Here is a 22,560-nt window from a genome sequence, read left to right as displayed (position 1 = left end):
ATAGGAAAAAGGGAAAGGAAGGGGAAAAATAGAGAAAAGGAAAGGAAGAAAGGGAAAGGGGAAAAAGGGGAAAGAGGGAAGGGAAAGAAGGGAAAGGGAAGAAGAGAAAAGAGAGGGAAATGAAACGATAAGGGAAGGGAAGGCCCAGGGAAGAAGGAAAGGAAAGGGGGAAAGAAGAGAAAAAGAGGGAGGGAGGGGCAGGGAGGCCTTCCGCAGAGACCCTCCCCCCTCCTCCTCCTCCGCCTTGCAAGGCTCCCCCGCGGCCGCTGGGCGGCGCCCTCCCTCGCTCCCCCTCCCGCCAGGGAAGGGAGGAAGGGAGGAAGGAAGGAAGGCGGCGCGCCGGAGCAGGAGGAGGCGCAGGAGAAGCCGCCGCGGCCGCCGCCGGAGGGGCCGGAATTGGCGGCGGGGAGGGGGAGGGCGGCGTTTCCGGAGGCGGCGGCTGCTCCTGCGGGCTGGAGCCGCGCTCGGGAGGAGCCGCGCCAGGTAAGCCCCGCGCCCGCCGGTTTCTCCCCCAGACCCAAGCCCCGCTCCGGCCCGGAGGGAGGGAGGGAGGGAGGGAGCGGGGAAGGTGGGGAGGCGACGCCGCTGCAGGGCCAGGCCGGGCGGGGGAGAGAGGGAAGGGGAGGGGAGGGTCTTTGCGGTGGGGGAGTCCGGAGAGGGGAGGGCCGGGCCTGCTGGGGAAGCCCCTTCCCTCGCTCCCTCTTTTTCTTTCCCTCCCTCCCTCCCTCTCCGTCCTTCCACTAATCCTCCCTTCCCTCTTCCCTCGCCTTCCTTCTGTGTCCTTCCATTAGCCCTTCCCTGTTGCCTTCCCTCCCCTCCCCTCCCGTCTTTCATTAATCCTAACCCTTCACTATTTCCTTCCTTCCTTCCTTCCTTCCTTCCTTCCTTCCTTCCTTCCTTCCTTCCTTCCTTCCTTCCCTTCTCTCCTTCCTTCCCTGTCTTTCATTAATCCTAACCCTTCACTATTTCCTTCCTTCCTTCCTTCCTTCCTTCCTTCCTTCCTTCCTTCCTTCCTTCCTTCCTTCCTTCTCTCCTTCCCTTTTCTCCTTCCTTCCCTGTCTTTCATTAATCCTAACCCTTCACTATTTCCTTCCTTCCTTCCCTTCTCTCCTTCCTTCCTTCCTTCCTTCCTTCCTTCCTTCCTTCCTTCTCTCCTTCCCTTCTCTCCTTCCTTCCCTGTCTTTCATTAATCCTAACCCTTCACTATTTCCTTCCTTCCTTCCTTCCTTCCTTCCTTCCTTCCTTCCTTCCTTCCTTCTCTCCTTCCCTTCTCTCCTTCCTTCCCTGTCCTTTCATTAACCCTAACCCTTCACTATTTCCTTCCTTCCTTCCTCCCTCCTTCCCTCCCTCCCTCCCTCTCTTCCTCCCACTCACCCATCACCCAATTCCTCCCTCCATCACAAACACCCTCTTTCTGCTCCCCCTCCCCGGGCTGGGGTCAAGGGCGGAAGGAGGGGGCACCTGCCGGTCCCTCTCTCTGGCACGGGCATCCCCATTGTCTCCCTTTACAGGCAGCCCCCACCCCCCCGACCCCCACCTCTTCCCGGATCGGTTCCTGAGCCTCGGATGCTTCCGATCTTGGGATTTGGGGCTCTTGGACTTTCCCCTCCTCTTTGGGGAGCAGTGGGGGGGGCTTTTCGTGGTGGTGGGGAAAGCAGACAGGGAACCTGGGGGTTATGACACTGCATCTTCAGGAGGGACCTGGATGGAGAGACGGGAATCTTGGCTCTGGAAGCGAAACGGGGGACCCCCACCCAGGGCTGGCCAGCAGATGTAAGGTGGGGGAAAAGAGGAAAAGAGAGAGGGGGTCCCATTTGACATTTTCAGAAAAGGACCCCTTGTTTTTTGTTGTTTTTTTTTTACTCTTTCTCTCCATGGAATTCCTGTTGTTCTGTTTTTGTTATTTTTAAAATATGGTATAAACTGTTCTTATTTTATTGCGTGGCAAGCCGCCCGCATCTCGGTAATGAGACGGGCAGCGTATAAATTTAATAAAGAAAAGAAAAGAAGCGGTTGGCTCTGCGCAGAAGGCCTTCCTCCCTCTCGTCCCCCCCCCTTTCAGCTCCCCACAATTCTTTCAGCAGTCTGGAACGGGGGGGGGGGGGGAAATCCTGCTGCAAGTGCCAATCCAGGAATTGTAGAGAACTGAGTTCAGAATTAAATGGCGAGCACGGGCAATGTTTTAATCAGGGGTGTCCAACCTGGGCCATTTTAAGACTTATAGACTTCAACTCCCAGAATTCCTCAGCCAGGCACGCGGTTGGACACCCCCCCCCTACCTCCCACCCCCAGTTTTAACACTCCTACCACATTGACACGACTGCATCTGATGTTTTCTGGGCAATGGAGCATCTGGGATCGGAAAGCCAACCAAAATAAACCAAATTAAAAACCTGCCCAGTATCAGTACAGAGGGCGAAGCTAGCTGCAGGAACATTTTTATGCAACCGATCGTTATTCTTCATTCTGTTTGTTTAAAATGTTCTCCTGGGGTTAGTTTGGTTTTCTCTCTCTCTCTCTCTCTCTCTCTCTGTGTGTGTGTGTGTGTGTGTGTGTGTGTGTGTCTTTCCTCTGGGTGTATTTGCCTGCAATTTCGGGCAGAAAGTCCAGTACGAAAATAGTAAGGAGAAATAATAAAGCAATGCAGAAGGATATGAATAGCTTGGGCAACCTGGATTGTTGATTTTCAAAAGTTCACTAAGTAACTTTTAGATGTTACTTATGTTCTGGTGTTTCCTGTTCTTCATGGATTAATAATGTCTAATTCCATCCACTCATTCCCAAGAAATCTGGTCAGGACGCAGCATTGTGAGGGAAGACTTTGTCAGTGTGTGTGTGTGTGTGTGTGTGTGTGTGTGTGTGTGTAGCTGCTGGGGTTTTTTTTTCCTGGATGGGGCTGATTTTATTGGTATTTGGTGTCTGTGTAAAAAGTATTACGCAAGACTTTGCACAAATATTAAATAAGTAGGCTTAAGATATGTCTGTGTGGTTCCCCACAGCCTGAGATTTAAGAATATCTGCAGACTCTTTAACAAGCCCAAGATTCTCCAGGCAGCAGCTAAATCATAAACCATAACTAACAAGCCACGATGGCTGCATATAGTGGCTTGGCTTAGCCTGTCACCTAATCCTGGGTAGTGGTTAGATTGCCAGGCTGTTCATCGTGGGGTTTCTTCGTGGTTAGGCAGAAAAAAAAAGCATGCTGTGACTTAACCAGGCATATTTTCCTGAGAGCAAGCTGTATCTGTCTTATTTGATCATCTCCTTCGGAGGAAATAACGTTTGGCACATCGAGTGATTTAATTAAAAGATCACGGGCCCAGCAGCCCCCACCTTTCAAATCAGATGAAAAGAAGAATCTGAAGGACGGTTTACGATGGGGAAACAGAGGCCGTACATATGCCTTACCTCCCATTGTAGAATAAGAGTGAGTAAGTCATAGCCCCAGAAGCTTCTTCGGGAAAGGGAAGAGAAGAAGCTTTTTGGATGAGAAGCGAAATGTTTTCAAAGGAAAAAAACCCCCAAGAAAATCCAGTTGTTTTTTTGGAAAAAAAAAAAGCACCTTTGCGACAAGCTTCCAGATTGGATCTGGGGCTAGACTTACTCACTCTTATTCTAAAACGGGAGGCGAGGCATACGACCGCTTAAACAGTGCTTCAGATTTTTCTTTTCATCTGATTTGAAAGGAAAACAACATTGGGGGGGGGGGAAACACGCATGACCTGGATGATGGAGAATCTCCGTAGACTTTCTCAGGCTTGCTTTCCTTAGGATCACTGAGCATTGTTTGGGTGCCACTTGGAAAGAGGAGATCTATTAAATTCTAGAGGGAGGCGGTGGCTCAGTGGGTTAGGACGCTGAGCTTGTCGATCAGATGGTCGGCAGTTTGGCGGGTCGAATCCCGAGTGCCGCGTAGCAGAGTGAGCGCCTGTTACTCGTCCCAGCTTCTGCCAACCTAGCAGTTCGAAAGCACGTAAAAATGCAAGTAGAAAAATAGGGACCACTCTGGTGGGAAGGTAACAGCGTTCCGTGCGCCTTGGGCATCTAGTCATGCCGACATCCTCGGACAAGCGCTGGCTCTTCGGCTTTGAAACGGAGATGAGCACCGGCCCCTAGAGTCGGGAACGACTCGTGTGCTGGGGAACCTTTACCTTTACCTTTTTATTAAATTCTACTGTGTGCGGTGCGCACTTGAAGGAACATATCTCAAAAGACAGTGATCAGAGCTTCCCTGAAATCAAAACAGAAGTTCCAACAGGCTGTAGGAAAAAAAAAAAGAGAGGGGGAAACGTCTTTGCAAATTGTTCTGATGATGGTGACTCCTGTGGCTGACAAAAGACTCAAGTCAGCTTAAAATCTCTGGAGAAAACGATCAGAATGCAAAAAAAAAAAAAGTCGCCCAATTTTCCCCCCCCTATTTTGTTATGGCTACATCTGCGTCCCGAGCATTGCTGATGCTGTGTTTTACTGATTTACTGAAGGAATCCAGTTGTCTGAATCCTAGACTAGGCCAGCATCAGCAGGAGATGTAAAATAGGTTGTGCGATGAACCCAGCCAATGGCGCCTGAGAGAGGGACTGTAACTCAGTCACGTTGTGTGAATCCTGATAACCAGGCCTATCGGTTCAGTCACCCAGGGGGAAAAGGCAGAAATGCACGTCCGAATGGGTTAAATGTAATGGAAGCATGTTACGTTGCGTAGACTTCCTGCATGTACCTCAGAAGAGGCATCTCCACAGAATGATGAACCAGAAATTGAACTCAGGTAGATTCTAGCAGTTGAGTTGCGTCAACAGGAAGATGATTCACTTGTCTGAATAAGGTTGGGCTCATAGTACGGCATGGATGGTGAAAAACTCACGGTGGGTGGGGTTCACATAAGCCAGGGCTCTTCAAACTTGGCCCTTTTATGACTTGTGGACTTCAGCTCTCAGAATTCCTCAGCCAGGTTTGAAGACCCCTGACCTAAGCCATAAAACCAAGGTTTGCAAAGCACGTTGGCTAAATTCCTCCAAAATACTTAGCATAGGGTTCCCCAACCCACCCACCCTCCCCGGGTCCACAACCTTCCGGGCTGCGGCCTATTTGCAACCGGGCCGCCCGAATGGCGGCGTGGCGCACATAAGCACGCACAGCTGGACTCGCGCAAGTGGTGGGCTGGCATGCACGCCTGCCTGCGCTCGTGGCTCGCCCACTGCACCTGGCACACAGCTGGGGCAGGGGAGAGGGGAACCGGGCTGTGTGAGCGGCGGGCGGGGGTGCATGCGGCCCACCTAGTCGAGCTGCGTGGGCATGCACGTGGACGCTCGTGTGAGTCGAACTGCGTGTGTGCACGGACCCACCGCTCCTGCAGTGTGGTTCGCCCCCAGCAGCACAGGTTGAGGACCCCTGGCTTAGCAGACAGACAGTCTATCATCTGCTGCTGTTAAAACAAAAATAAGATGGTTCCCATGATCGCGTGGACACCAGCTTGACATCTCAAGGAGTTCCTGGAGAAAATTGTCCCCTCCAGCCACTGCATTCCACTTGGAAATCCTGGCTGGCTTTATACACACATGATTAATTGACGCTGGGTGAATCAGAGGCAGTTGGCTGAGTTCACCCCACACTCTGGGCTAAAACTCCATGAGAAATAGGCTAGTCAGGCAACCGGCCTTGCAAGATGTCTGAATGCCTTCTCCGAGCCAAGTTCCTCGAGGCTGTAAGAGTTTGTGGAAAAATATATCAACAGTAAGGTTGAGGCTGGCAGTCAACCCGGTGTCCTGATTTATATCCCGCAAGAACACAATTTGTACCCCGGATCGTGCAATTCAGGAGTCGACGGGAAACCAAGGGGGGGAAAAATAATTTTGTGTTAATTTTATTTTTTTTATTCTAGTTGCCTTGATGTTATTTTGCAGGTAGCCCCAAACTCATGAGCGTAATTTCTGTTTGCTAAGTGAGACGTTTGTTCAGGGATGCCCCAACTGTTGTTGTAAGTGTGAAAAATCATCATAACTCACTTTTTTCAGGGATGTTGTAACTTTGAAACTTCCCTAAATGAACTGTAGGTCAAGGACGTACTTTGCACTTAAGGTTTCTGTTGCCATTTGTCATCAGCTGCCTGGAGTTTTGGAATAAGCAGATAAGACGTGGTATCAGTTAAATAAAATGGAATAGACCAAAACAAAACAAAAAGGCAGAAAAACAATTTTTAGGGACTGGGAATTCTGGAAGTTAACAGCAGTCCCCAGAAGCCTTGTTTTTTTTTTTTGTTTCTTTTTGCAAGGCAGGAAGAAGGCTGATTTTTGACAATCTGCCGCTCGAAGCCTCCCTCCTTGCGCGGAAAAACAGGAAAGCAGAAAGCCGAAGGAATGAGTAATCTCATAGTTTCCATACTTAAGGAAATGAACAGGGTGGGTCTAGAGTCTAGACTTCCCTGGGACGCCTTAAAGCCAAGCTACACGTATAACCGAGGTGTCCAGTAAAGTAAAAAGCAGGGTGGGAGCTGCCCCCATCCCTTCTCCTAGTTAGTACCTGGCGGTGGTGTTCCTGCGGCAACGCAATTCATCTTCCTTCCTCCCGCCAGAGGCCATTTTTTTCCCCTGCCAGTTGGAATAAAACATTCAGCGCACCAAAAAAAAGAGATGGAGGTTATATTTTAATAATATTACCTATTAAGAGCTGCCACATTCATGTGTGTTTTTACACACGATTATAATTGGAGGTATTCAATAGTGATTATTGATAGTTTTATCTGATGAGAACAATACAGTAAAGAATTTTCTAGTTTGCCATTTCACTGTCTCTACACCAACTGGGGTACGAGAATAAAACTTGTATCAGTTCAAAATATATCCTGTTGTGTATTTTGCTTGATTATTATTGACGGTTGTTGCATATAGCAGTTTGTCTTCATAATTTCCATTTAAACAAAGATGCTTTGTAGTTTTTATAATTGCCCTGAATTCTTGGCTCTGTAATATTGCAACTTATTGATTGCGTAACTAGGACTGTTTTATAGTAGTATATTAAAAGTGAGTCTGAAGGTCCTCCGATGTTTGTGGCTTGCCAAAGAAGACAAGAGAAGAGAAAATTGTACACAGTCCTTCTTTCCATTAAGACTACCATATCTGATCTCCAAGCATCAGATGACCAGTGGATTAGAGCAAAGATTGAGAATGGAAGAAACTCTTAATTCCTTGATGTCCTCTAGTGATTGTCTGGATCAATCCAGGTGCAATCCTATTTTTTCAACTGACCTTAATTCCTAGGACAGGATGGGTTGGCTAGCTGTTGCATCGTTGCTATGGAGACCAGGTGCCAAACCTGAGGTGCAGGTGTTCCCTGTTCTCTGTAGTTCGTGTTTTCATTAGCTCGCCATCTGCGTTCCACTTCAACCAAAGCTTCGGGTTTCTTGAGATAAAATCCTAGCAAGTTGAACACAACCTCCACAATCCAGGTAGGACAGGGGTCTTCAAACTTGGCCCTTTGATGACTTGTGGACTTCAACTCCCAGAATTCCTCAGCCAGCGTGTATGCTGGCTGAGGAATTCTGGGAGTTGAAATCCACAAGTCATCAAACGGCCAAGTTTGAAGACCCCTGAGATAAATGGTTCTCCAGTCTCTTCTTAAAATCCACCAGTGATGGAGCACCCGCAACTTCCGAAGCCATCCCACTGATTTAATTAACAGAGTTAACAGAATCACACAGAGTTGGAAGGGGCCTTAGAGGTCTTCTAGTCCAAACCCCCCCCCCCCACTCAAGCAGGAAATGCTATGCTGTTTCAGACAAATGGCTGTCCGATCTTTTCTTTAAAAGCTCCAGTGATTGAACCCCTGCTACACCTTCTGGAGGCAAGTTCCTCAGCCCTCTCGTTTCGCAGCCTGGAAACCGAACAATAATGGTTGGTTGTCAACCTAATTGACATTTCTGTCCTCGGATATCCTGACTTTTGGTTTATCTGTCCATTATTTATAGTTACAGGACGCCTGTATCCAGCTCGTGACATCAAGTGTGTTCTGACACTTGCCATTCACGGTTGATATACTCACAATGCTGCCTGTCTCATTTACACAGTTAGCCCTTGACTTAACAACGCTTCATTTAGAGACCGTGCAAAGTTACAACCAAAACTGACTTATGAATGTTTTTCACCCTTACGAGAGTTGCGGTATCCTCGTGATCAAAATTGCGACACTTGGCAACGGACTCACATTTGTGACGGTTGCAGTGTGTCCCCCCCGGGGGTCGTGCAATCCCCCTTTTGCGGCCGTCTGACAAGCCGAGTCCACGGAGGAAGCCAGATTCACTTAACGACCATGTTACAACTGTGGCAAGAAAGGTCGTAAAATGGGGCAAGATTCACTTAGCAAATGTTTTGCTTACCAACATAAATTTTGGGTTCAATTGTGGTTTTAAAGCGAGAACTACCAGTATTCAGCGGGGTCTTGAATTTATTTCTTTAATACTTTGTGTGTGTGTGTGTGTGTGCGCGCGTGCGCATGCTTCGTTCGTGATGTTTTAGCCTATGGAATAGAGTTTGTGGCTTAATGAAAATAGAACGCCACATTTGCAGTTGCTTTCAGAAAGAAATGGGAAAAATCAAAGCTCTTAAGAGAAATTCTGAATAGCCCCAGGGCATTTTGTGGGTACCAAAGTATTACCTTTGCTAATTACACAGTTGATGTACAAATGTGTTCAGCGTTTTCCTCATTTTCCTTTAACTAGCATTCCCAATAGAGGATGTGATCATATGGTGCAATTAAACCCATAGAAGTAATTTCTGCTTTTTGCTTCTCTTCTACAAATTCTAACAGCACCCTGCTGAAAGGTTTGTGGCTTTAAAAAAATAATAATAATAAAAAATAAACATTTCTCAATGCAACCGCTTTTTGAATGTTGAGGGTGGGAAATTTGTTTTATTGTGGCTTGTAGAGAACTAGAACGGGTTTTAAACCTCTAAAGAATTGCAGGAAAGTTAACTTGTGCTCAAAGCTAGGAAAATTCAGAGGCTTGGATCCAACTAAAGTTTTTTTTAAAAAAAAATCCTCCGTGCATGGTCTACGAAAGGACAATCTTTGCATGTGCATTACCGTATATAAACAATGGTTCATGTCATTGAGAAAAGCCAACAGCCCTATTAGAATAACAGAATAACGGAATGACAATAGAATAGAGCAGAGTAGAGTAGAGTAGAGTAGAGTAGAGTAGAGTAGAGTAGAGTAGAATACAATAGAATAGAATAGAATAGAATAGAATAGAATAGAATAGAATAGAATAGAATGGAATAGAATAGAATGGAATAGTAAGGAATAAGGAATAGAATGAATTGGAAGGGACCCTGGAGGTCTTCTAGTCCAACCCCCTGCTCAGGCAGGAAACCCTATACCATTTCAGACAAATGGCTGTCCAGTCTCTTCTTAAAAACTTCCAGTGTTGGAGCATTCACCGCTTCTGGAGGCAGGTAGTCCCACTGGTTAATTGTTCTAACTGGCAGGAAGTTTCTCCTTATTTCTAGGTTGCTTCTCTCCTTGGTCGGTTTCCATCCGTTGCTTCTTGTCCTGCAAATTCAGGTGCTTTGGAGAATATTTTGACTCCCTCTTCTTTGGGGTAACCCTTGAAATATTGGAAGACTGCTATCATGTCACCCCTCGTCCTTCTCTTCGTTAAACTAGACATACCCAATTCCAGCAACCATTCTTTGTATGTTTTAGCCTCCAGCCCACTGATCATCTTTGTTGCTCTTCTTTGCACTCTTTCTAGAGTCTCAACATCTTCTTTTTATCATGGCAACCAAATCTGGATGCAGTGTTCCAAGTGTGGCCTTATAAAGTGGTACTAACACTAAACTAAACTTTGCCGAGCTCAGGATTGCAAATTGGCTGGTTTTACGTCACATATTAATGGATACCTTTCTTAGTTTTACATCTTAGTTTTGTATAACATGACTTAGTGCAACCTGGGAAACTAATTCTTCAATTTGTTAATAAAAGTAATCACATATTATAGCTCCTGTAGAAAATATGTACTGAGCACATACAGGAGGGCGGTAACCCCACGGGATTCTAAGTTGTGATTGGTTTGCCCATGCTTTACTATATAAAGTCATTGTCAGTTTGTTTCATGCATTTACAAGGAACCCTGAAAAATGGTTCCCAAACCATCTTGGCTGGATTCTCAGAGTACATTCAGGTTCAAACAAGTTGATCGTTTTTGGATCAGGTATTATCTGAACTGAATCCATTGCAAAGTGCTAGGAATACCTCTTCGTCTTCATCCATCATTAAATAGGTGAACTGCTTGTAATGGAAGTTGAGGGCTGTTGGCTGAGTTCACATTGTACAAAGCCAAGGCAAGCAAAAAGCATTGATATATGAGCCACTTAGATTGATAAATTGGGGTTTAATGGCTTAGAGAGATGTGTAAACTCCACCCATTGTTGTTTGTTCAGCAAACTATGGTTAAAGAAGCTGTAGTATGGAATGGAATGGAATGGAATGGAATGGAATGGAATAGAATCAGAACAGAACAGAACAGAACAGAACAGAACAGAAGAATAGAATAGAATAGAATAGAATAGAATAGAATAGAATAGAATAGAATAGAATTGGAAGGGACCATGGAGGTCTTCTAGTCCAGCCCCCCGCTAAGGCAGGAGAAACTATAGGGTTAGGGTTACATCGCCATGAACTCTGAGAGCAAAATGGACATCGCCAACAAATTCAGAGTATTTGGGTATGGTTAGGAGGGCACTGACTTTTCCAGGCTGCCCTATCTACATTTCCTGGTAAAATACATGGGAAAATCCGATTGGAGGAAAATTCCACTTAGGGCTAGGGTTAGGCCACCACGAACTCATAGAGCAAAATGGTTAGGAAGGCACTGACTTTTCTAGCCTGCCCTATTTATGTTTCCTGGTAAAATACATGGGAAAATCCCATTGGAGGAAAAGTCTCAGACAAGTGACTGTCCAGTCTCATCTTAAAGATCTCTAGTGATAGAGCGCCCATGATTTCTGGAGGCAAAGCTGTTCCACTGGTTGATTGTCCTCACTGTCAGGAAGTTTCTCCTTAGTTCCAGGTTGCTTCTCTCTTTGATCAGTTTCCAACCATTGTTTCTCGTCCTTCCCTCTGGTGCTTTGGAGAATAGTTTGACCCCCTCTTCTTTCTGGCAGCCCCTCAAATACTGGAAGACTGCTATCGTGTCTCCCCTATTTCTTCTTTTCTTTAGACTACTAGCCAAACCCAAGTCCCGCAGCCGTTCTTCGTATGTTTGTTTTGGTCTCCAGGCCTTTGATCGTCTTAGTTGCTCTTCTCTGAATTTTTTTTTTCTCCGAACGTGTGGATTACAGCCATGGCCTAGCTTGAAAAGATCCACTTTCCATCTAGACTCGCTTAATTGTTGGTGAAATAGCCAGTGCATCTGTGTGCGCAAGCTGTATGTAAGGTTATATATTTATTTATTTATTTATTTATTTATTTATTTATTTAGATTTATATACCGCCCTTTCCCGAAGGACTCAGGGCAGTTTACAGGGCATTTAAAAGAAAGTCAATACAAACGTTAAAACAAATTAAAAAAGATTAAATAAAACCCTGAGAAAATTAAAACCCAGTTAAAATTAAAATTAAAAAATTCTCAGCCTGGGCCAGAGAGCTCGAAGAGCCAGGTCTTCAGGTCCCGGCGGAATGAACGGAGGTTGGGGGCAGTCCTAAGCTCCGCAGGCAGTTGGTTCCACAGGGCAGGCGCCCCCACTGAGAAGGCCCTACCCCTGGGTGTTACCCGCCGGCAATCTTTTACCGGCGGCACCCTGAGGAGACCCTCCCTGTGGGAGCGCACTGGACGAAGGGAACTTGATACCGGCAGCAGGTGTTCCCTCAGATATCCCGGACCCTCGCCATTTAGGGCTTTATAGCTCATCACCAGCACCTTGAATCTCACCCGAAGGGCAACCGGAAGCCAATGCAGCTCGCAGAGTAGAGGTGTTACATGGGAGTATCGGGAGACCCCCATCACGACTCGCGCGGCCGCATTCTGCACCAGCTGAAGCCTCCGAGTGGTCCCCAAGGGCAGCCCCATGTAGAGAGCATATGACCTTATACGACCTCAGTGGCTTAGTGTTCTGGTGCTAGGTCTTTTACCAGATGACTACAGCTTCTGTTTGCCAAGAAGGTGCCATCTTGGTCAGTGTCCCAACCCTCTTTGTGGTGACTAGTTGGGCACAAACACTCCCTGCTTTGTCCGCACAGTCTTTTTACCCCGTGACCCGGAAGCCATGGCTAATAAACCTCAGCGGCTAGCTTTAAACAACACACCAAGCCAAGATCAAACTAAACCCATTATGACTTTGATGTGTAAGCACCACTGTCCATTTTCTAAACATTATTGTTCCCTTATTGTTTCGTCTCCCCTTCCTTTGATCTGTTTTACAGACATTGTACACCAGGGGTGTCCAGCTTGGGCAGCTTTAAGACTTGTGGACTTCAACTGCCAGAGTTCCACAGCTGGCTGGAGAAATCTGGGAGCTGAAGTCCACAGGTCTTAAAAGTGGCCAAGGGTGGAAACAAATTGAGGGCTAGGCTCTTGAATCTTCAGGACGCAGTTCACCAAGAGGGAAAGATGTCCCACAATAACTCAGACACCGGATTGTAGAACCACTGAGGTGGCTGGCGCAGTGTGCATGACTATTTAATCCAGAATAGAGCTTTGCAAGGTCTTCTAGTCCAACGCCATGTTCAACCACGTGACCCTTTACCATTTCAGGCAAGTGTCTGTCCCGTCTCTTCTTAAAAACCTCCAGTGATGGAGCACCCACAACTTCTGGAGGCAAGTTGTTCCACTGGTTAATTGTTCTCACTGTCAGGAAGTTTCTCCGTAATTCCAGGTTGCTTCTCTCCTTGATTGGTTTCTATCCATATCTTCTTCTCCTGCCTTCTGATGCCTTGGAGAATAGTTTAACCCCCTCCTCTTCTTTGTGGCAGCCCCTCAAACACTGGAATGCTGCTATCATGTCACCCCTGGTCCCTCTTTTCTCGAGACTGGCCCTACCCAATTCGTGCAACCATCCTTCATATGTTTTCGTCTCCAGACTAATCCTATGTAAGTCTTGGCGTAAGAGAACTGGGTTGGGTGTTGTTGTTGTTGTTTTTTCCTTCAAAATAATGCTGTGGATGCATGCTGTTTGTCTCACACAAGCAGTCGGTGAGCTAATACACACCAGCTTATTGACAAAGCAAAGGTTAACTTCGAAAACGTCCAAGGAAATTCTTCAGATTAAATGTCCCGGGGATAGGAATTTTAATTTTCAGTGTGATGGGTTCGCTTGGCCAATTTTGTTCCTGGTGGTGGTTTTAATGGGACTGTAAGATCTCTGAGTCCGCCCACACGTGCTCGCCTAAATTGGCAGTGACAAAAATATGGCCCAGAGCACATTAGACTATCGGAGGAGAAGGAAGCATTTTTAATTTTTTTTAATGAGCTGAGAACGAACATGGTTTTTTTTTCCCCCGATGATCCCGTTTCCATTAACAATTGGGTTACTATGAAATAGCAGGGACGCGGTGGCTCAGTGGGTTAGGATGCTGAGCTTGTCGATCAGAAGGTCGGCAGTTTGGCGGGTCGAATCCCGAGTGCCGCATAGCAGAGTGAGCACCTGTTACTCGTCCCAGCTTCTGCCAACCTAGCAGTTCGAAAGCACGTAAAAATGCAAGTAGAAAAATAGGGACCACTCCGGTGGGAAGGTAACAGCGTTCCGTGCGCCTTTGGCGTCTAGTCATGCCGGCCACATGACCACGGAGATGTCCTCGGACAAGCGCTGGCTCTTCGGCTTTGAAACGGAGATGAGCACCGGCCCCTAGAGTTGGAAACGACTAGCACGCATGTGCGGGGGAACCTTTACCTTTACCTTTACTATGAAATGCATAAAGTAGGGTTTTTTTATTTAAATTTTACTTAATGCAGAGGAAGAATACCTGCAAAACAATACTGGGTTATTTACTGAAGATATCACTCAGTCTAATTGGTAAATTATCATTTTTTGAGGAGATCAAATTAATATGCATTAGCTTTTCCATTACATTGGTTGCTACTGTCTCAGAAATTGAAAGTAAGAACATGGCTATAAATCTGGTTTAATTCTGTCCTTTTTTTAAAAAAAAAACTGCAGGTTAATTATCTTTGCTATCTCCCTTGCCTAAGAAATCCACAACTCTTCGTATAAGAATTACAAAGAGAGAATATAAACACCTGTAATGTATAAAGGTCTGTGTGTACATCGTGATAGAAATTTCCAAATTTGTATCATCTGTGTAATGGCATAATGTTGAGTGTAGATAGTGCTCAATTTACAATCCCAGTTGGGACCAGAATGTCCATTGAACATAGAATAAGAGTTTGAAGGGACCTTGGAGGTCTTCTAGTCCAACCCCCTGATCAAGCAGGAGACCCTACATAGCAGGGGTCTTCAAACTTGGCCCTTTGATGACTTGTGTTCAACTCCCAGAATTCCTCAGCCAGGCACACTTGCCTGGCTGAGGAATTCTGGGAGTTGAACTCCACAAGTCATCAAAAGGCCAAGTTTGAAGACCCCTCCTATATACCATTTCACACAAATGGTTGTCTGCTGACTTTTTGAAAGCCTTCAGTGTTGGAGCACCCACCACTTCTGGAGGCAAGCTGTTCCACTGATTAATTGTTCTCAATGTTAGGAAATTTCTCCTTAGTTCTGGGTTGCTTCTCTCCTTGGCTAGTTTCCATCCGTTGCTTTCTGGTGTGTTGGAAAATAGTTTGACCTCCTCCTCTTCGTAGGAGACCCTCAAATATTGGAAGACTGCTATCTTGTCACCCTAGTCCTTCTTTTCACCAGAAGAGACATACCCCATTCCTGCCACTGTTCTTTCTATGGTTTAGCTTCTAGTCCCCTAATCATCTTGATGGCTCATCTCTGCGCTCTTTCTAGAATCTCAACATCTTTTTTTTTTTATATTGTGGTTGACCAGAAACGGATGTAGGATTCCAAGTGTGGCCTTACTAAGGCTTTGTAAAGCGGTACTAGAATTTTTTGAGTGATAATCCTAGAAACCTTTAGGGTCCAGAAGCAACTGGAAATGTTCTTTGGTGGCAACGTTAATAGAGTTCTGCGTCTAAGCCTAGTTACATGATCCTAAACCGATTGACGTCATCCTGTTCAGAGCCAAACCACTCCCCTCTTCGGATCTTTACGCCCTTCTGACCTTGGTCCTTCGTGATTTGTGAACTTGCTCAGCGAGGGTGGTATTAAGGGGTTTCCTCTTCCGATGGAGAAAAAAAATGCTTAGCTTGTATCCCAAAGGTGTTTTTTTTTTCCAGGAGGCCACTGGACTTTCTTGTTTTAATTTGAAGAGGTTTCGCTTCTCATCCCAGAAGCTTCTTCAGCTCTGACTGAATGGTGGGGAAGGGAAGGATTTATACTCCTTGCAGACAGCTGGTCCGTTTCCATTCTTTGGCGTTTCAATGAGTATGAATGGATTTCCAGCAAACACTGCAGACCACAGGAACCATCTGCGCTTCAGTTTGAGATGTAGACAACATAGATTCATCCCCAACCGCCTGCACCCGTCTCCAACAAGGAAGGGACCCGGGGCAGAAAAAACATCTTGCAGCCAAGAAGGCTTCATACACATTTGCGCCACTCAGGTGATCCTGAGGACACAGATAAACCTCCAAGTGGCCTCAATGATTCTCTAAAAGGATGCAAATGACCAGCTCTCTGCAAGGAGCATAAATCCTCCCGTTCCCCACCATCCAGTCAGAGCGGAAGAAGCTTCTGGGATGAGAAGGGAAACGTCCTCAAAGAAAAGCAAGACAGTTGAAAAAGCACCACTTGAGGACACAGACAAACCTCCAAGTGGCCTCAACGACTCTAAAAAGAAGGCAAATGACCAGCTATCTGCAAGGAGCATAAATCCTTCCATTCCTCCACCATCCAGTCAGTGCTGAAGAAGCTTCTGGGATGAGAAGCAAAACATCTTCAAAGAAAAACAAGAAGGTCCAGTTGTCTCCTGAACTGGATAATTGATCCTCTCCGTAGACATTTGCTTAAGTTATAGAATCCCGGCTGCAAGCCACATCCTTCTCTTCCTCCTCTCCTCCGATTCTTCACCTCCCTTCTGCTCGCAAATCTTCAAAAAAATAAAATAAAAATGCTGGGTTGGGTAAAACAGGGGCAGTTGCCCATCTGATCCGCCTCTCCAGCTCTGCCAGCTAAACGGAGATGAGCTGTGAAGGTTTGCTGAGCTGCGTCTATTTTGGGGTTTCAGAAATGTGCCTGCTTGTTTTGGCAACGTTCCCTCTGTCCACTTCCTCTCTGCCTGGCCTCGGATACGGCTACGCCGCTGATGTGCACGGACAATCTGTGCTGGGCTGGCCGGAGGAGAAATGCACGAAGGAATGTTGAGGGAGGCCTGTATTTTCAGGAATCTTTGGAGCCGTATTCTTTGCCACCCAAGGTGAGGGAAGCTAAAGAATGGACAACGCACCTCGGACTGAAGACTGACTATGTCTGTGGAGATTCTCAGCCATCCAGGTCACAGTTGTCTCTGGTTTTCCCTTTGAAGATGTTTTGCTCCCCATCCCAGAAGCTTCTTCGGTTCTGACTGGATGGTGAGGGAAGGGGAGGATTTATACTCCTTGCAGACCGCCGGTCATTTGCATTCCTTTTAGAGAGTCCTTGAGGCCCCTTGGGGGTTTGTCTGTGTCCTCCGGGTCACCCGAGTGGTGCAAATGGGTGTGGAGCCTTCTTGGAACTGCTGAAAGGGCTGGAGACTGGAGAGAGATGACGTCGTATCTCTCCCTCCTCTGTTCAATGAGGGCTGTTCAATTTCGATGGCCTCTTTGGCCCCTCTTTCAAACCAGCGGTCCCCTCTGTCCAAAATGTGGACTTTGCTGTCTTTGAAAGAGCAGATGGACTGCTGAATCTGAAGGCTATCTTCAACAGAAGCTGGAGGCATCTGCTTTCTTCTGCATGCAAGGGAGACCTTACTGCTCAATTATATCTCTATCATCTCTCTATCTCTATCTCTATCCCTATATCTATCTATCTATCTATCTATCTATCTATCTATCTATCTATCTATCTATCTATCTATCTATCTATTATCTATCATCTATCTATCTATCTATCTATCTATCTATCTATCTATCTATCTATCTATCTATATGTCATACATATATCCATCTCTTCCTCTCTCCTATCTATCTATCTATCTATCTATCTATCTATCTATCTATCTATCTATCTATCTATCTATCTATCTATCTATCTCCCTATATCTATATCTCTATATGATATAGATAGTCCTAGAATTAAGGAGAAACTTCCTAACACTGAGGACAATTAACCAGTGGAACAGCTTGCCACCAGAAGTTGTGGGTGCTTCATCACTGGAGGTTTTTAAGAAGAGGCTAGCTAGACAGTCACTTGTCTGAGATGGTATATAGGTTCTCCTGCTTGAACACGGGGCTGGATTAGATGACCTCTGAGGTCCCTTCCAGCTTCTATTCTATTCTATTCTATTCTATTCTATTCTATTCTATTCTATTCTATTCTATTCTATTCTATTCTATTCTATTCTATTCTATTATATATTCTATTCTGTATTTATATTCTATATTCTATATTCTATATTCTATTCTATTCTATATCAGCAAAATTCCTCATTTTTTTTTCAAGTTCCTTGCCCAGTCTTCGGTCGTATATACAGTATTCATTTTCCGTTTTATATTCATTTTTGTATTTCAGTTCTTTCATTTTTCTATTCATTTTAAGTTTTCTGTTCGTTTCGTTATTTCAGTCCTTTCACTTTTCTAATCTCTGGCATTAAAATATGAATCCTGCCCCTTAATTTTTTTTATTATTATTATTATTATTATTATTATTATTATTATTATTATTATTATTATTATTATTATTATTATTATTACTATTTTAACAGCGGCGCCCCACCAGTAACTTTTCAGAATTGGTTGCAGGGTTTAACAATTGCTGGTAATCTTCCCGACTTAGAAGAGAGACCTACAGATGTTCCAAATCAATAAGCAAAAGGAATGCTTCCAGTGGAAGGTAAATTCAATTAAAAGAAGGGAACTTCCCACTAGAGACCACAAGATAAATTGTAGCCACGGGAGAAGTTAAAAAAAGGAAAAAAAGGGCGCCTTTTAAGAAAAGCAAATGAAAGGTTATCTATTTTTATAGAGGGCCTTTTTAAAGCACCTTCGCTCCAGATTTAAAGATGGCTATTTCTGCCATATATATATATATATATATATATATATATATATCTTTGTTAGCAAACCAAAAAATTTACAGCTGTCACCGGTGTGACTACTGCCTGTCGATGGCCTTCGGTTAGGCTGAAACAGGAAATAAAGATTTGTCCCATGTTTGGGGCCTAGCAAGGTAATCTAAAAATAGTTAACAAGCATTTGACATATATATATATACGAAAACAAATATATATATCTACGATATATATATATCTACGAAAACAAATATATATATATATATATATATATATATATATATATATATATATATATATATATATATATATATATATATATATATACACATATACACACACACATATATGCATATATATATATATATATATACACACACATATATATACATATATATACATACATATATATACATACATATACATACATATACATACATATACATACATATACATACATATACATATACATATACATATACATATACATATACATATACATATACATATACATATACATATACATATACATATACATATATATATATATATATATATATATATATATATATATATATATATATATCTCAGATGTGCAATGTGCAATCAGCCCAGGTTCGAATCTCAGAAGGGTATGGCTGACTGATGAAAACAAATAAGTTTGAAATGCATATCAGTCTCCCTTTAATTCTTTGTTAGCAATCTAAAAAAATTTACACAAATATGAGCTGTCACTATTGTGACTACTGCCTGTCGATGGCCTTCGGTTAGGCTGAAACAGGAAATAAAGATTTGTCCCATGTTTGGGGCCTAGCGAGGTAATCTAAATAGTTAACAAGCATTTAAAACATATATCAGATGATATATATATGTTGCAGAACAAGCCAGCCTTTAAATCTGGCCCACTTATAAATTCTGGAATTTCTGGTGTGCAAGAAAAGAAATTGCCAGGAAAAAGATATAACACCCCCCCCCACAACCTTCTGCACAAACATACTGGAGAAATATCCTCAGTTTACAACAGTTCATTTAGCGACCGTTCAAAGTTACAGTGGCACTGAAAAAGGAGACTAAGGACCATTTTCCACACTTACGACCGTCGCAGCATTCCCCAGGATCAAAATTCAGACGACGTGTCGTCTGGGTTCATATATTTAACAATGATCAATCATAGTTACTTTCTGTGGTTTCATAATCAACATACTAAGTATTGATGCGTTTCCTTGACCTTCTCTTCCTCCAATCGTATTTTCCTTTTGCCAACATCGAGGAAATGCAATTCTTAGTACTTTCGATACATACAAAGGTGAATGTAAACGTTTTTCTAGTGTTTATAGAAATAACCTTAATGTGCAACATCTTTTCTAATCAGCTTACGTTCCAGTTGTACTTGAGGAGAGTCATTTTATTAAATCACCACCAGTCCTGTTTCCCAAGTTCTTATTTCAGCTTAATTTCCCCTCAGTATTCAAAACACTTGTCAGTTATAATTTTCTCCAAATTAATTGCATTTAAATGTAATGACATTTAAAGCCATCCCAGTATTTTTAACATTTCTCATAAGAAAAAAGTACTATATTAAAATAATAATACTAATACTAATAATAATACTAATAATACTAATACTAATAATAATAATAATAATAATTAATAATAATAATAATAATAATAATAATAATAATAATAATAATAATAATAATAATAATAATAAAGTTGGAAGAGACCTTGGAGGTCATCTAGTCCAACCCCCTGCTCAGGCAGGAAACCCTATACCAGGGGTAGGCAACCTCGGCTCTTTTATGACTCATGGACTTCAACTCCCAGAATTCCTGAGCCAGCCATGCTGGCTCAGGAATTCTGGGAGTTGAAGTCCATGAGTCATAAAAGAGCCACAGTTGCCTACCCCTGCCCTATACCATTTCAGACAAATAGCTGTCACATCCCTCTTATTAAAGGACCCATTTATAGCAAAAAATATAGATAAAGGCCATCCTCGACTTACGACCGCAACGGAGCCCCAAATTTCCATTGCTAAGTGAGACGCTGGTTAAGTGAGTTTTGCCGTGTTTTGCACCTTTTTTTTGCCCCAGTCGTTAAGCGAACCGCTGCAGTCATTAAATTAGTCACACAGTCGTTAAGTGGATCCGGCTTCCCCCAGTGACTTTGCTTGTCAGAAGGTCGCAGAAGGTCACGTGACTCCCCCAGGACACGGCGACGGTCATAAATATGAGTCGCATGCCAAGGGTCTGGATTTTCACTGGGCGAGCACAGGGGAATGCTGCAACGGTCGTAAGTGTGAGAAACGATCGCAAGTCCCTTTTTCCAGTGCCCTTGTAACTCCAAACAGTCACTAAATAAGTCGTCAAAAGCCAAGGACTACAATGCCAAAACTCAAAGCACTCAGCTGTTTTGCAACGGTGCTGTCAGAATCCAATTATATCACATTCATAAGTGTACTGTATTTTCCGGTGTATAAGACGACGGCGTATAAGACGACCCCCCAACTTTTGAGATGATTTTCAAGATTTTTCGTCTTATACACCGGAAAATCAGTGAGCCTGGGAAGGCACGCCCTCCCCTCTCACTGTGGAGCACTCCTTAACAGCCGGGGAGCGCGTGCGTGCGCAGGACTGCCCTGCCGGCTCCCGCCAGACGCCAGCCTGCCCTGCTTCCTCCACAGTGAGAGGGGAGGGCGTGCCTTCCCGGGCTCACTGATTTTCCGGCGTATAAGACGACTGGGCGTATAAGACGACCCCCCAACTTTTGAGATGATTTTCATGGGTTAAAAAGTTGTCTTATACGCCGGAAAATACGGTATGTTTAAAACATTATTCCCCCCCACCCCGGATTCTGCCATCTCCCGAGGAAGGAGGAGCATATGTGGATTCAGCCTGCCTTAGGTCATTTCAAAAACCAAGGGAAACCTTTTGAACTGGGGGGATCAAAAGGGAGGGTTAGGGAAGGAGGCATCTGGCCTGTGTCTCCGTTTGAATCTGTAAAGGAAGAAGGCAATAACCGTAAAGATCCGAAGTTCCCTTTTTCCCCACAAAAGGGATGACATGAAGTACATGATGGGGGGCTGACCAAATGGGGTTGAGGGAAGGGAACTCTTTATAAAGTTTCAATCTGTAAAACAATACCAGGTCCCGTCTTGTATTTCCACAACCAAACATGTCCTAGTAAAAATTCCTTTTGGACTAGAACTGACTCCCAAGAGTTTTTGTTTTCCTAAGACGTGGATTGGGGTGGGTCCTGACAGGTGCACGGTGTTGCAGACGGGCCTCGGCTTTTACGATCAAAAGTGGGATAGAATTTTTGTGGCTAAGCAAGTTGTTATTAAACAAATTCCTGGCTGATTTTATGACCTTTATTTTCCACCCGCCGTGGTCGTTAAGCAAATCACGGCTTGTTAACTGAAGCGTGACATCAGTAAGCAAATTCATGCCAGGTGGGGAATTCTGGCAGTTGAAGCCCGCAGGTCTTAAAAGTTGCCAGGGTTCAACAGTAACAGAGCTGGAAGGCACCTTTGGAGGTCATCTAGTCCAGCCTCCTTCTCTCTCTTGTGCTATTTCGGACAAATTGTGCTATTTCGGACAAATCTCCTCCTTTCCATTTTCTCTATTGATCCCTCTTTGTCTTTGAGTTTAGCAGAGAGGTCATTGATTTGAATTTGATTTGATTATCTTTGATCGACTGGGACACCCTGGGTGTCAGAACGGGCAAAATGCATCTTTGCGATGCTGCGATTTGTGTTTGTTCCGCTGGTTTGTGAGTACTGTATGTGTAGTAGCATCCTGGGCCATTTCGTCCTTATTTGTCTTGAGTTTCTTGGTTTCCAGAGGTGACCCACTGGCCCCTCCGGGCTCTGACAGGCATAATACTTTCCGTTAGCCGTTGCTGGAACAATATAGCGCGGACTCACAACCAGGAAAGGGGCAGTGGCAAGAACAATGCGGCCTATTGACCACAGTGAGTTGTTAAAACAGTACGGTTTTCCTCCTCATGTGGGCAGGCCCTGAAATCCAAATTCTCTTTTAAGTTTTCTTTGAACTCAGAGGCCAAGATTGCGGGGTGGGAAAAAAGATTTCCGTTGCTAAGCAAGACAGCTGATAAGTGAATTTTGCCCCGCATTATGACCTTGCATGCCACAGTCGTTAAGTGAATCCCCGCAGTTTTTTAATTCCTCCTTAGTTCCAGCTTGATTCTCTCCTTGATGAGTTTCCATTCCGTTGCTTCCTGTCCTGCCTTCTGGCGTTTTGCAGAATAGGTTTGACCCCCTCTTTGGAGTAATGAAAAAGAAAA

At 44.4% G+C, this 22,560-nt stretch overlaps 1 protein-coding gene across 10 annotated transcripts in view; it reads left to right on the top strand.

The window, feature by feature from the left end:
- The first annotated feature begins 359 nt into the window (after positions 1–359).
- The window catches only part of APBB2 (amyloid beta precursor protein binding family B member 2), a 99,689-nt gene continuing 77,488 nt past the window's right edge, over positions 360–22,560 (top strand). For 5 of the 10 annotated variants that reach the window (XM_083367649.1, XM_083367647.1, XM_083367639.1 and 2 more), the window contains exon 1: positions 360–483. The gene's annotated coding sequence lies outside the window, so the exon portion shown is untranslated. Of the gene's footprint in view, positions 484–7,801; positions 7,887–17,965; positions 18,081–22,560 lie in introns of those variants that run through there. The other 5 variants (XM_083367645.1, XM_083367643.1, XM_083367642.1 and 2 more) reach the window with 4 other exon arrangements.

Source organism: Vipera ursinii, assembly GCF_947247035.1.
Source record: "Vipera ursinii genome assembly, chromosome: 7".
Lineage (NCBI taxonomy): Eukaryota > Metazoa > Chordata > Lepidosauria > Squamata > Viperidae > Vipera > Vipera ursinii.
This window is presented reverse-complemented; position numbering and strand designations above follow the sequence as displayed.